Source organism: Amphiura filiformis, chromosome 8 (genome assembly GCF_039555335.1).
Source record: "Amphiura filiformis chromosome 8, Afil_fr2py, whole genome shotgun sequence".
Classification (NCBI taxonomy): domain Eukaryota; kingdom Metazoa; phylum Echinodermata; class Ophiuroidea; order Amphilepidida; family Amphiuridae; genus Amphiura; species Amphiura filiformis.
In genome coordinates, this window is record NC_092635.1 from 10,351,697 (window position 1) to 10,364,579 (window position 12,883).

Consider the following 12,883-nt stretch of genomic DNA (forward strand, 5'->3'; position numbering starts at 1 on the left):
GGATTTCTGTAATTATGGATTACAAATCTAACATCCCTGTCACTTTTTTCCGAATAAAAACAACATACTTGAAACATAATCAAGAAAAACACGATTTTTGCTCAAAATAATAAACCTGTAAATAAACGAACTGGCAATAAAGGCGGCAAGTCTGATCCACATCAAAGACACGATGACTACATTGTTATCACAATAGCTTGATACGTACCCTCTATAGAATGTTACGTAAATAATTCAATAGGTGTTGGATCGACCAGCTTCCATGTCTCTTACTTCCATGCCTGCAGTCACCGATCCATGAAATGGATCGGCTAAGAAATGAGTAGCTCATTGGTACCAGTGGTCACTATCGACCCCTCTTGGTCACCAGAATCGCTTCTGCAATCAGTCGCCAATACATCCTCAACAGACGCTATTGACCGGCGCAGAGCATGGGATGTTACACTTATGTCACACCAACAACGATCTACGATCCAAATAATGGCACCGGCCGTTGCTGGTAACTTGCAAACTTTTACTACCGTCAGTCTCCAATAGTATGTGAATAAAAAGTGCAACATTTCTTGTGAAGAGAAAGATGTTTTATCCAAATCATTCATTGTTCAAATTAAAAATGAAACTATATAACTCATCTTGTTTGTTTGTTTTATTTCGTCTTTTTCTCTTTAGTGGATAATACTTTCTCCTGTCCTTCAATTAAGCCCAGTGAATAAATGATTGGTAGACCACGTAGATAAAGATATGCTCAAAGAGCAGGCATTTTGTTTTACACAAACACCCGTCTACGTGAACAGATAAAATACGTCACTAAGGGCTTATGTGAGTTCCTCAATTTACCATGTTAAAATCTTGCTAAACATCCAGCAGATAGTCTTGGTATACTTCCTATTGCAGCCTATTCTGAGGCTATGCTGGAAGTCCCTTGTAAACATATGAGTAGTCACGGGAAGATCCCCTACTCTTTTTAAAGGAGTCTGTGATTTTGAGCGTGCCAGGTCAATTTTTGAACGGGCGGCTGGAAAAACCTCTCAATTTTGGCGGCACCAGGAATTTGTTCCAGCTTGTGTTGTTTTACATTTCATTGATGTTCCCATTGATGACGCGCTCCCAAGCTATCCCGGGCAAGATATAGGGTTCTTTTGAAAGATCCAAATATTGTGCATAAGATTGTTATGTACGGCTACGAAAGTAATTGGACCAGGATTATACCATATGATTACATGATCTAGTACAAGAAAGCCAGACATAACTACAAAAATAATATTAAGCAGAACAACCCGTAAAAGAATACGAGGAAGACATGACCACAAAATCCGCTGGCTCTTTTAGGGAATAATTAAGTTCAAAGCAGTGAAGATCTTCATGCAGGGGGACGAGCCATTTGACCAAACATCATTAATGACAAAGCTGGTAATGCCCCGATGGAGATGTTGAAATCACTCACCGGTGAAGAGAGTATTTTGAGGACCTGCTATCTCCTAACCAGAGTCAGCAGTTGCAAAAGGAAGAGGCATTAAGGTGTCTACTGTCTAGGCAAGTGCTACACGCATTCTGGAAAATGAAGAGTCATCAAATCCAGTCCTAAAAAGTTTTTAGTAAAAACAAGGCAGCAGGTACATATTACACAATACCCCGGGACAATACCATAGAAGCTTTACAAGACTGATGCTAAAACAAGGTGAATATGACCGTGGTGACAAAATGATCTTTTAATTGAAAGAGAAAGTTGGACTAGTTTGGTACAAAAGAGCAAGAGATGGTAGATTTTATCAAGCAAGTTGTTGTAGTGTTCTAATGTGGGTAGTCTATTAACGCCTTCAAAGAAATGTACCAGCAAGCCAGTCAATTTGCATAGCCATGCCTGTGCTATTAATATAGCGAAGGAGAATTCGAATACAACACGAGTCAGTGCTCTTTCATGTCAAAAAGGAAATATTACCATTAACTGCCGTATACCAGAGAAGTATAAGTATACACAACACAACTATCTGTATAGTTTGCGGCGATTTGTGTTTGCTTTGTGTTTGGCACGAAAGTTAATATCTCGCTTGGTCGTACTTTGATTGGATCATGGAAGTAATGATTGGATTAATAACAAATAGGTCTACAGATACCAAGTATGATTGAGTGTGCGTTTTGTGACCAATAAACCGATAGATCCCAAAATCAGAATTTATGACAAGATAAAAATATGTTGCATTCGATAACGTATACTTTACTATAAACTCTTTTAAATACCATTTATTGAATACTCTGTTATTTTGTGATAAACATCTGTATAAATTCTAGTTCAATTTGAATGCGTTCATCATAATTAATAACATTTATTTTTTTTATTTATCAAAAAGTGACTATGACATAGTTTACAGAATGTATGGTATTTTTTAACATGATACATACAGCAACCAAAGTAGTAATTATTACTATTATTAACAACAACAACAACAACAAAAATAACAACAACAAAAATAACAACAATAATAATAATAATAATAATAATAATAACAATAACAATAACAATAATAATAATAATAATAATAATAATAATAATAAAAAATAAAAAAAAATTTTTACCAAATATTTCGACAACATTAGGCCTATAATTAAATTCTTTTGCAGTAAGTTTTCAAATATTTTTTATCAAATATTTCGACAACATTATAATTGAATTCTTTTGCAGTAAGTTTAAAAAAATGATTTATACCCTTTATATAGACCCGCCCTTGATAAAACTCTACATTCAAACGTTTTCATGCAACCTTTTCTAACTGTTTGCGAATAATGTTGAAAACCTTTTGTACTTAGCAAGTCACAGTCCTTCCTATCTCGAGTCCTTATTATCATCTTCTTCCAGGCCATATCGCAACCTGTGCAGCTGTGTAAAAACGCGGAAATGAAATATTGGGAAAAATATTAAGCATATCATAAAAGAGGTTAAATTAAAGTAAGCAAGCAAGCAAGCAAGTAAGTAAACAAACAAGAAAGCAAGTAAGCAAGCAAATAAGAAAGAAAGAAAGAAAGAAAGAAAGAAAGAAAGAAAGAAAGAAAGAAAGAAAGAAAGAAAGAAAGAAAGAAAGAAAGAAAGAAAGAAAGAAAGAAAGAAAGAAAGAAAAAGAAAGAAAGAAAGAAAGAAAGAAAGAAAGAAAGAAAGAAAGGAAGGAAGGGATAAAGAAAGGAAGGAATAAAGAAAGAAAGAAAGAATTATTTCCATCAAACATAAAAGTGCAGTGCAGTGGCGGCATTAAGAGGTAGGAGGGGGGCAAGGGGTCCACCAAATATTTTTCCCCCGTCCCTCCTCACTAAAAACCCAAAATTACGAAAATACCCAATTTTTGCTGCAATTTTGCCCTCCTGAATTTTTGCAGCCCCGGGTCATATAATTATGTGAAGGGGTCAAAGACGTGCAGTCCTCCAATATGATGAAAATGTCATTTTGTCAAAACGTAAACCTGTAATTTTAGACAGAGTAGGCCTATCTCGGGCTAGTTGTTGCCCATGCAATTTTTATGAAAACAAACAAGCCTACAAATCCCTTCATTTATATATTCTTTTTGTCAACAATAACATAGGGCCTAATTTGACTCACCGTCATTATTTTGTAGCTAGATGGGATGTCATATAGGCTACTGCGGCTCAACGAGATAACCTGCTTGGTAGTTATCATCGAATTCAGCATATCATGACGACCAGTGTCTAATTACATGTCTTTGAAAAACTGCGCGAAAATATGTTAGTTTGACAATTGATATTGTGTTGTATGTAAATCGATACTACTTGACAATGGTACTTCAATTAAATACCATGTATAGGCCTACGCTGGTACCCTGGAGTAGGCTCAGCTATCTAGATCTGATTCTCTGTTTTTAATAGCTCATTACCAAATAGGCTTGTTATTCGTTAAATAGAAGGAAAAAATATAGAAACAACAAATTAATGCTTTTCATTTGCATGCTAAACATTCTGAGATTTGAGCAATTTGTCGACACGGTCCTATTTTGCATGTTCTGCTTTCTAATTTAGATTGAGGCTTATCATTAAAACAATATTCACCCCCAAACGAGTAAAAATGTACCCTTTTGGACTCATAATTTACCAAAATTTGAAAAGGTACCCTAAACAAGTTGTTCAGTTCCAGAAAACTACCCTTATTCTTGAAAATCAATGTTTTTTAGACCCTAAATGTTCTGCTTTCTAATTCAGAAATAGGCCTATTTTTGGTGAAGTTGTTCAAAATTTTAAAAAATTTAAAAAACGGCTCCTAGATATTTTTATCTAGTTTTTAAAAATTAATTAAAAATAATTTTAGCCCAAGAATTTTTTTGGTTACCGGTACGTTTCACGAAAAAGAAGTGGGCCAAAAACCGGTATTTTTGGGATTTAAATTTGACCTCACAGATGAATTGATCAAATCTTTGACATTCTAAATATGTATACTTTTATCCCATACTTTATACCAACAATTTAGCAGTTATGAGGCCCGAAAGTTTCCATATAATTCCAGGCTTCAGACTAAGGAACTATGGAAACTTTCGGGCCTAATTCCAAAATTCAAAAAACGGCTTTTTGGCCCACTTGGCATTTTCGTTAAACGTAATCCAAAAATTCTTTGGCCAATTTAAAAAAAATGATAATTTGAAAAGACTAGATAAAAATAGGCCTATCTAGGAGCCGTTTGGTTTTTTTTTGGAATTTTGACCAACTTTGAGAAATTTGAACCAAAAATGGTCAAAATATGCTTAATTTGAAACAAAAGCCTGATTTTCGCCCAAATTTCAAATATTTTGGGTGAAGTTTTCTGGGTTACGTTTAATGAAAAAGAAGTGGGCCAAAAAGCCGTTTTTTGGAATTTTGGGCAAAAAATGAGCATTTTGGCCTCACAAATGAATTCATCAAGTTGCCTTAGACAATTTAGCAGTTATCGGGCCCGAAAGTTTCCATCCTGGGTTAGGCCGTATAAAATTAATGTTTTGGTTCTCGTCCAGAGGATTTTCATGAATTGATGAGGGAGGGAGGTATTTTTTTTTTTTTCAATGTAAAATTAGCATTGTCAGTAGTTTTCGGTCTTCTCCAACAGTGCTCGAGGAAACGATGAGGCCCTTTTTTTTTTTTCAAATGTGAGATTCTGAGGGATAAACCCTCTAGAGTTCCACAAAAAGACTTGGAAGTGATGCTTGTTCTCTAATAAACTTATTTATATGTATGAAGATTTCATAAATCATTCCAAAGTCAAAAAAATGGAAAAATCTAAAAAAAAAAAAAAAATCTGACAAATCCCAGAAATTGAGGAGGAGGGACGAGAACCAAAATATTAATTTTACACGGCCTTAAGGGATCTAAAATGAGCGTTTATTGCGTTTCGACAGTATTTTTTGTGGGACATGAGAGCACCTCAGACCTATCGAATTGCATTCTGAATACGAAGCATGTCTTTCTGATATCAAATAATTTTCATTTTTTGAAAATCACAATATAATACAAATTTTATGACAAATTATAAAAATTTGATATTTTTCAAATTTTTGATATATAACAGTCCTCGAAGTAAATTATATAAATCTAATGACATATTCTTAAAGTGTATGTAGCAGGGAGGAAAAAGCCGACGGTCAATTGAAAATTTTGACCTTTCATATTGAAGATATGGATTTTTTTCCCAAAAGACCTAATTTTTTTGGTGTTTTGGGAAAAAAATCCATATCTTCAATTCTTCAAAATTTTCAATTGATCGTCGGCTTTTCATCCCACCTACATACACTTTAGGAGCCAATCTCCCTTATTATGTACATGAATAAGGGGGGTTGTGATACAAAAAAAAATAGAATTGTCTCTAAAAAATAATTTTGGTACATATTAGGGCCTACTAGCACCAACAACTCACATGTAAAATATAAGCGTGCACAGCGCCCTCGTTCAGCTTGAAAAAATTCTTGAAATTTCAGCCTCTCAGAGCCTTACTTGCAAATGGTAAACTTTGGAGGTGCATAACATCGTGCGCCATCATCATCCCAACCTGCATTTTGCATTTTTTAAAGTACCAAATGGTTACATTACAAAACCAAGAAAAAAATTGGGATCTTGATGGCGCACAAAATCAGCAAATCAATGATTTGATGAAAAGCGCCCTCGTGCAAACTTTAAAGCATCATAACGGGCTGCGCCATCAAGATCCCAAGTCCGAACAAGTTTGAAATTAAAGACCTCCATGGCAAGTTTCATTTTTCAGCAAAAATTTTTTGGGATTTCGTTGGCGCACCGAGTTAACAGAGGTCAAAGGTCAAAATGTCCTATTTTCGCACATATTTGCATGCCTGTATTATCGCGCGCCAACGTCACCTGACTCTCCGAATAGCAATTCATCAAAGAAGAGGTAATTCTCTGCAAGAACTGAAAAAATTAGCTTGGGATCTCTTGATCTTCATATTTTTCTGATTTTTTGAAAATGGACTTAGCCTCATTTTGGAGGTCAATTTGACCTCTTTCCCACTCGAACAATGACGCGCAGCACAATGTGAGCTTTTTACTGCATCACAAAAAGATGCGCCAACAAGATCCCAATTTTATTTGTCATCGTCTAGCTTCTTTGGCGACCAGTAGATAAAACACAAGCAACAGCTAATTGGGATCACGTGGGCGCACTAATATAAAAGAGGTCAAAGGTCAAGCTTTGTGCCAAAGTGATGCATATTTGCCTATGTGCAGCACGAAAGTGGAACTTTGACCCGCAATAAAAATGTGCGCCAACAAGATCCCATCTTACTTTTTGGATGATCGGATAAAGGGGCTTATGTATATTGATAACAAGTAAAAAAAAAGTGGGATCATGTGGGCGCACTAATTCAATAGAGGTCAAAGTTCATACTTTGTGCCGAATTGGCATTATTTTGCCTATGTGCAGCACAAAAGTGGAACTTTGACCCGCAATAAAATTTGCGCCAACAAGATCCCATCTTACTTTTTGGATGATTGGATAAAGGGGCTTATGTATAACTAATAACAAGTAAAAAAAAGTGGGATCATGTGGGCGCACTAATTCAATAGAGGTCAAAGTTCATACTTTGTGCCGAATTTTTTTTTCAATGGGGATCACCAGACATGTCTCATAGAAACTTGTGTGAGTGCATTTCAAATGGTGCTGATTCCATCATGGTAGTTGGTAAAAGTAAAAAAAAATTTTTGTCAAAATACTTGAGTGAAAGGTTGCTGAATTCGGCAACTTTAGGCTAAAAATCGGTTAATTTTGTATGAAGTATGAACTTTGACCTCTATTGAATTAGTGCGCCCACATGATCCCACTTTTTTTTTACTTGTTATCAGTTATACATAAGCCCCTTTATCCAATCATCCAAAAAATAAGATGGGATCTTGTTGGCGCACATTTTTATTGCGGGTCAAAGTTCTACTTTTGTGCTGCACATAATAGGCAAAGTAATGCCAATTCGGCACAAAGTATGAACTTTGACCTCTATTGAATTAGTGCGCCCACATGATCCCACTTTTTTTTTTTACTTGTTATCAGTTATACATAAGGGACCGATCGTTATTTACGGCAGGGGGGGGAATGGGTGTTTTGGCAAAAATATCGACAAAAAATTTCACGTTCCCCCCTTGCGTCCGCTCAAAATTTTCGCGTTCCCCTTGTTTTCCCAATTTTCTCCATTTAAAATTTAACAATCCCCTCCTGGTTCAGCTAAAAATTTCAGGTCCCCCCTCAAGACCACAAAAATATTTCGTGTTCCCCCCTAAATTTACCCATTCCCCCGCCATAAATAACGATCGCTCCCTAAGCCCCTTTATCCAATCATCCAAAAAGTAAGATGGGATCTTGTTGGCGCACATTTTTATTGCGGGTCAAAGTTCCACTTTCGTGCTGCACATAGGCAAATATGCATCACTTTGGCACAAAGCTTGACCTTTGACCTCTTTTATATTAGTGCGCCTACGTGATCCCAATTAGCTGTTGCTTGTGTTTTATCTACTGGTCGCCAAAGAAGCTAGACGATGACAAATAAAATTGGGATCTTGTTGGCGCATCTTTTTGTTATGCAGTAAAAAGCCCACATTGTGCAGCGAGTGGGAAAAAGAGGTCAAATTGACCTCCAAAATGAGGCTAAGTCCATTTTCAAAAAATCAGAAAAATATGAAGATCAAGAGATCCCAAGCTAATTTTTTTCAGTTCTTGCAGAGAATTAACTCTCCTTTGATGAAATGCTATTCGGAGAGTCAGGTGACGTTGGCGCGCAATAATACAGGCGTGCAAATATGTGCGAAAATAGGAAATTTTGACCTTTGACCTCTGTTAACTCGGTGCGCCAATGAAATCCCAAAAAATTTTTGCTGAAAAATGAAACTTGCCATGGAGGTCTTTAATTTCAAACTTGTTCGGACTTGGGATCTTAATGGCGCAGCCCGTTATGATGCTTTGAAGTTTGCACGAGGGCGCTTTTCATCAAATCATTGGATTTGCTGATTTCGTGCGCCATCAAGATCCCAATTTTTTTTCTTGGTTTTTGTAATGTAACCATTTGGTACTTTAAAAAAATGCAAAATGCAGGTTGGGATGATGATGGCGCACGATGTTATGCACCTCCAAAGTTTACCATTTACAAGTAAGGCTCAGAGAGGCTGAAATTTCAAGAATTTTTTCAAGCTGAACGAGGGCGCTGTGCACGCTCATATTTTACATGTGAGTTGTTGGTGCTAATATGTACCAAAATTATTTTTAGAGACAATTCTATTTTTTTTTGTATCGCAAAATCCGCATATAATAAGGGAGACTGCCTCTTAAGTATAAATCATCAGATTTATAAAGTTTACTTCAAGTACTGTTAAATATCAAAAATATCAATTTTTAATGATTTGCCATAAAATGTGTATTAAATTTACGAATTTCAAAAATCAAAATTATTTGATATCAGAATGACATTCTTCGTATTCAGAATGCAATTCGATATGTCTGATGTGCTCTAATGTCCCACAATAAATACTGTCCAAACGTTCATACCCCAGCCCTTAAGACCACAAGACCAAAAATATCAAAATTATTTGATGTCATTTAAGAATTTAGAATTCGTATTTAGAATGCAATTCGATATGTCTGATGCCCGGGGTCTGATGTCCGGGTCTGATGCCCGGGGTCTGATATGATGTGCTCAATGTCCACATAAAAATACTGCAGTCATAAAATAAGCCCATAGTGTTCATGACCCTTATGGTACACCGTACAATTTAAAGCAGCCTGCTCTTGACCCGGAAGTAATGAGAATCACGGTCATTTTCCGAAAGCAAACTTTCGAAAGTTGAAGTGCGTGAAAGGTTCATTCGGTAATTTTATTTCTTTTTTCTGGCGCATGGGTAAGTTTCAAAGGATTCTTATCAATTGATTATTACGTAGTCGTACAAGGTAATTTTGAATAAACCCAACCCATGCAATAATTCCTATGCATGTAAGTTTGTAACAGTAGTATAGGACATCACGTGAAATTTTAAGCTTACTTAAAATACTTATGCATGTATGCCGAAGTTTACACTGAGTAAAGCTCATTAGAAATATCCTTGTGAAGTACAAAGATTCACATGTGAAAATGTACAGCAAGCTATTATAGCTAAAATAATCAATTCTCGATCATGAGAGCCAACTGGGCACGCACTGATATTTTAGGTATCCTAGGTAGGTATGTTCATAAAATTTTGAAGTTCAATATTTTTAGCTGAAAGTTCTTTCATTTGAAAGAGAATCAAATTACCTAAACAATAAGGGGTCAATCATGTTTCTAGTGCATATACTTTTAAAGTTACAGACAAAAATAGTGTCACCAAATTGTCCAAAATTTTGTGTGTGAAATTGTGACAGCAGGCACATGTACAATGTACACTACTGTATGTGACCCCAGATGACCTCCTATTCTTTACTGTAAGAAAGCTGTTTTGGATGGTATTGATTTGCACACAAATTGCTTTTGCGCTTTAACGAGCGTCCACTTGGTGGAACATAGATTGCACTATGTGATAGCTTATAAATCCATTATTATGCCAGTACCAACATAAGTCAACATCACTTAGGTTTTGGTTGTCAAAATTAATTTTTAGTAATTTATTCCATTGAGCCCCACAGTAAAGCCATTTTTGGACCGTACAGGCACATTCCACTTCCCTATGGACAAATAGCGCCACCTATAGTGTGTGATGTGAGCCTGACTATCCTAGGTGAATTCAAATTTGCTAACAAACTGCATCATTTTATATACCAAATTAAAGCCCTTGAGTAAACAAAGCCAAACCTGCAAACCTTTTTTTCATAGCACTTTCCCTAGCAAAGTTACATCTTGTCAAAGCCTGACTTTCATCAAAAAGATTCATCTAGCAAAATTCCCCAAAACGGCATTTCGGGGGTGTTTCTAGATCTTAGTCTCATGGCGATAGCAGCTTTTTTTAATGGAACTGCTATCAAAATCCCTCTGAAATTCCATGTGCGGGTGACTTATCACCATAAAAAATTATATATTTGGGTCAAGTGAAGTATAGAAAACATATTTATGTAGGTTTCTTTCTTCGGGCACAAGTTTTAAATTTCTATGTAAAAATGCATTGACATTGTCGGCGAATTTGGCTGACCAGCAAATGTGTTAACTAAGGTTTGCCTGGGTTACCTAGATATTACGCAAGACCACACGCTACGGAGCGATCATGGCGTGACTGGAAAACAGCGATGTCGGTGACCTCGTTTTTGTACTTCCTATCCACTGTTAAATGTAATAAAATATGTATTAATACACATAATCATGCATAACTCGCGAACGCAAAATCAGAATCAACTGAAATTTTGGGAATAGGTTTTTTTCGTGGATATCTATAAATGGTCGCGTGTCATGAGGTGGTCCATTTTGTGTTACATGGTCAAAATGGTCAAAAAAATTATTTTTTAATATGTTATAGATATTGTAAAACTACAACATCTCATACCATTTTTACCTCAAAAATGTTTATTAATAACGAATTAGCCCATAGGCAGCAATGTAAATCAAAATTTTCAAATGCGTTTTTCTCAAATTGGACCTTATTCACATAAAATACCCCACAACAAATGCCTGAAGTTGGATTTTGTCCAATGTGCTAGGATATGTGCACAACATAGTGATGCATCAGTCTCACCCTTCAAAAAATTTTATGTAATCGCATTCACGATATACAGGGTGCACCAAAAAAAGTTGATATTTTTAATTAAAATTTAATTAATCATTCATATTTTCCCAACACTACTTCCTACCATTTTCATAATGCAAAAATTAGTTTCCTTGTGCAATTTCCTTTCAGAAATTACATACATTTATCATGATACAGTGAATATTAAAGGAGATATGGACCTTTGCAGTTTTTGCACGTGATTGCATTGACTTCTGTGCATTTAGAGGCAACCCGTGGTACAAAATGTAATGAGAAACTAATATGGAATATGAAATTGATCAATTTGAAGTCAATCTTGTTTCTTTGAGTAATTGGCTCTAGAATGAGACATTGAAAAGCTCAATAAGACAAGGGGTTATGAAGATACAATAATTTATTCAAACCAACACTATGGAAATCTTACATTTTCCTATGCTTTTACCTACTCCTGATCCACGTGCTCCTGATCCACGTGCTCCTCCACCCCATCAATTTTCAATTCTAGCTGATGCCATTTATTTAGTTTGACTCACTTTTCAGCACTACTTTACACAGTTTTAGCCCTGTGCTTTAGCTTTAAAATGAAACCCAAAGTAGCTCAATAGGACAAGGGGTTGGTTCAATATGACATTTTTCATTCGCCTACATTCGAAAAATTGTAACACCTCCACCTTTTTTGGGGTACCAACTTGTGACATGCGACCAAATGAAAAATGACATAAATAGAGGATGCTAGGATCACGAAATACTCCTTTTTAAACAAGCTGTGTTTCTATTAGGCCATGGGAATTTAAGTAGTAGATTTGCGTCCACCGCCCGCATGCTCCAAAACCTCCCGCATGAAAAACTCATTATTTCAGTAAAATTTCATTATTTGTGTAAAAACATAAAAATATAAAAAATTAATTTGATTGCAGCAAGAAATGGCCTACAAACGCATTTTTGCAGTCATCAAAAGTCACAGTGAATCCTCCGGTGGCCTCTGCATCCCGGGACAACAGCAGTACATTGTATGTACAAGATCTGCTCCATGTGTGACGTGTTTACATGCCGGCTGCGATATCCACTTCGAATAATGTGTTTAAAAACGTATTCACCCGCCGGCGATATCACAAACGAACACGCTGTAGAAATTTAGAAATAAAGGAGTCTTGATAGCCGACAGGCACCACCAAGCATCACTTATCACTGCATCCGAATTTTGATGATCCCTGTCATCTTTTACGAGCACGATGACCTCATTATATCGCTGCTCATTAAATATTCATGAACCCGACCATTTATGAATGGAATTTCGCTTGTCAAGGACAAGGAGTGCTCTCTCCCACGATGTGATTGGACTATTTTGAGATTTAGTCTCGGGAAATCATATATCAACCAATAAAATTGTGTGTTTCATCAGTTGTGTTATAAAAGCTGATGAAAGAAAAAGTGTCACGCGGGTAAACTTCCGTGCCCCGGGTTCCGAACTTAGATGTTTGTTTCAACTGATGAGGTGAGTGAATTTGTGAAGAGATTTGCTTGTTTGAGGGATAGTAGGATACGGGATGTAGGCTAGTCCTCTGCGTTTGTCCTGCTCCGACGTCTCAATTCACCCGGAATTATTCGTACCTGCTAACCAGACAGCAATACTGCGTATTGCTGTATTCACTCGGTCGGACATCCGGGAACATTGTCCCTTCGTCCCCTTTGCACAAGTGCGCGCGCAGCAACCAGCTCGAGA

The 12,883-nt window shown here is 36.3% G+C and overlaps 1 protein-coding gene across 1 annotated transcript in view; it reads left to right on the top strand.

The window, feature by feature from the left end:
* Window positions 1-9,288: 9,288 nt before the first annotated feature.
* LOC140158592 (uncharacterized) overlaps window positions 9,289-12,883 on the top strand; it is a 44,598-nt gene continuing 41,003 nt past the window's right edge. The window contains exon 1 of the mRNA XM_072181743.1: window positions 9,289-9,351. The gene's annotated coding sequence lies outside the window, so the exon portion shown is untranslated. The remainder of the gene's footprint in view (window positions 9,352-12,883) is intronic.